The sequence below is a fragment of the Camelus ferus genome, chromosome 30, assembly GCF_009834535.1.
Source record: "Camelus ferus isolate YT-003-E chromosome 30, BCGSAC_Cfer_1.0, whole genome shotgun sequence".
NCBI classification, from domain to species: domain Eukaryota; kingdom Metazoa; phylum Chordata; class Mammalia; order Artiodactyla; family Camelidae; genus Camelus; species Camelus ferus.
Window position 1 is genome coordinate 19,159,234 of NC_045725.1, and position 3,308 is coordinate 19,162,541.

Sequence of the window (3,308 nt, forward strand, 5' to 3'; positions counted from 1 at the left end):
ATCAGCCTATGTATGTACGTATTGAGGCACTGGAACCCAGTTACATCTAACCTTGTTTGGAGAGTTTCATATAAAACTCTATGGCTATTCTCAACCCTTTCATTGACATGAAGATACTTTTTGTAATGCCAAAATTTTCAGGGACTCACTCATATGAGTAGTTATACACTTATTGTATATTAAGAAATACTTAAGACTTAATACTAAGAAAATACTTAATGACAAACTAATTATGAATTCAATACTTTCTTTGAATTTTATTAGTCACGTCCCCAACTATTTACATTAGAGGAATAGTTGGCCCTGTATTAGATAAGTCTGTGGTTTACTTATCGGAAGCTGGTAGGAGCTGGTGGTCTTTAAGTTGGGGGTCATTGTCTTAAATAGAAAAGAATTTGTTCAGGTATAACCTGTGCTTTACTTTGGTTATTTTGACAAGTTTTGGGCACCTCTGCATGTTGCTTGGGTACCACCATCAGTTGTGGGCCACCCTATGTAAAACTCTAGTCAGTGTGGATACTTGTTAATGCTTTCATCCACCATCACCTTTCAATTATAGTTCCCTGACACATAATGGAATTTTAAAATATTTTAGAATGTTTGTCCTTGGCCTAAAGATAAATCTGTATGGTCTCTCTCTCCTTCCCTCCCTCCCTTCTTTCTCTCTTGTTTCTCTCTCTTTCTAGATAGCTAGCTCTAGTGACTACATACATAGAAGGCAGTGAGAATCAGGAATGGCTCACTTTTAGCATGGGGAAGTAGCCATCTACATAATGTATATAATCAGATCATAAAAGGCCCGTCATCCCTTGGAACCATCTTACTGTGTATTTACCTTATTACCATTTTCCAGGAGAGCCAGCTGAGTTCAGAGCTTGTTAGCAAAGGGAATTTTGTGGTGGTGGTATTGTTTTGAAGAGACTTTATAGTGAAAGGGTCACCATCCAGGAAGGGGAACATGGTTGAGAAGATGCAGGGAACAGCACAGGGCAAATAGGTATATGGCAGGTGGATGTCCAGTTACAGGGGAAAGCGTCATAAAAGGAAATGGCAATGTGTGTAGGCAGACTTTATGTGCAAATTTTGTTTTACTTTGGGAATTTTTGAATATACTATAAACCAGTTCAAAATCCATTTTCTTGTATCAGGAAGTGTTATATCAGATTACTATGTGGTCATTTAATAAAGATTTTGTACATTTATTTGGTCTTCTAATTTTAAGCGAAACCTGTTCTTACATTTTTATGAATTTGGAGCATTTTTGGATTCCCTCTATGCATATTTGAAATATGATATATCATCACCTAAAGAAAATATGTTACGGTGCTGGAACTTTCTGGGTTTCCTGATAATAATGTACTTGAAGCCTGACTTAAGTTTCCAGTCTACCGTGTATTTAGAAAAGAAAAATAACAAAAATAGAAATAACCTAATGAAGACATGTCAGTTGGAATATTGCTGGCATTTTATTTTATGGGGGATATGTTCTTAATTTTCACTTGTTTGTTTTGATTTCAGTCCTTTTTCCCTCCTTGGAAAGTTGATTTCTAGTTTTCATACCATTTTATTCTTTAGGGTAACCTCATCCATTAGCCCTCAAGTGCTTTCAGGCTTTTTGGTGTATCTACTTTATTTATTACCAAATCAATAGATTGAAGAGTGAATTGCTCAGATGGATTATTTGGCATCATTCAGACAAAACCCACTCATTTGACTGAAAACCTCCTTTAAAATTGAACTTACCTTACCACTTTATACACAGTCTATAATTCAGCCACATTTCATTCATTTGAAACGGTATGAATTGTACATAGCGTGTTCTTAAATATCAAAAATAAAATCTTTAGAAAGAACTTTTTAGCAGCAGCTTTGAATAAGTGAATGGAGTGAATGAATTTGAAGAGAGGAACTATGAGTTAGGTAAACAGCACTGCATGTTCCATATTGCTTCTAAATAGTGCAAGGTGGTTATAAAACGTTTCTTTGTTCATACTCTCATCCTTTCCTATTGAAGAGTAATCAGGCTGCTTTTTATCTTCCAACCCATTTAGGGAAAGGAAATCAGTTACTTTTATTATATAACTTGATTCCTAATGACTGTAATTTATCAGTGGTTGAAAATCATTTTCAGTTGTATAGGATTATTACTTTAAAAGACGAAAAGAAGAAAAAAGGCCAAAAAAAAAAAAAAGAGCCACAATGATTTTGCTCTATAATTAGAAGTTACACGCAGTGTCTCCTCCATGCTCTGGACTCACCATCGCTTTATAAAACTGGTGTGTTCACCTTGGAGCACTGTTGCTTTGAATAGACCAGGAAGGCACGGGAGAGTCCAGAAAAGAATGGCGATGCTAAAGAGATAAGAAACTGTGTTTTCTTCATTGTACTGAAGTTGGAACTGTTAGGAGAAGAGAAGGGATGACTTAGAACAATGAGGTTGTACAGCTGGGAGGCCAGCTATCACTTGGTCTCAATGCTTTAATTTGCAGAGATACACAGTGAGACCTGAGAAGGGTAAGCTACCCAGATTGCAAGTAAGATATTTCAGAGCAAAGTCCAGATCCTTTGGGATGCTCCCCACTTCCTGTGTAGAATTTTTTTTTATTACTGTCTTCAAATACATGAAAGATTTCTCCACCTGAAGCAGAACTCTACCCTAGGAAGTGTACAACCTTCAGACGAGAGTGGTAGCTCCTGTGGCCTACACACCCGCAGCCTCAGTACCAGCACTGCCTCTCCTTTTCTGGGCCTCCCACGTGCCGGATGCCCAGGCCCAGCTGCTTCTGTAAAGAGGTGATCAGCGCCTCCTGTGATCACAGACCATTGTTCCTATGTAGCCAAGTGTTCACTAAGCAGTTTTATTTTAAAAGTTTTATTAAAATTTTTTATTGTGCTAAAATATACATCATATAAAATTTACAATTTTTAAGTGTACAATTCAGTGGCAGTAAGTATATCCATATTTTTGTGCAGCCATCACCATGTCCAATTCCAGAACTTCCTCAACATCTCAAACAGAAACAGTATACCTGTTAAACAATTACGTCCCATTCCCCTCATCCCCCAGCTCCTGGTAACCTTTATTCGACTTTCTGTCTCTATGAGTTTTTCTACTCTAGATATCTCATATAAGTGGCATCATACAATATTACTCAATGCTTATTTTTATGAAATTTTTGCTCATTTTGAAAAATTACACCTTTACTATGTGCTTAGCATTGTGCTAGGATATGCAACAGACATAAGAAAGATGTGGCCTCAGGAAATTTGTAATTTAAATGTTTCTTATTCGGTTCTATATTTCTCTT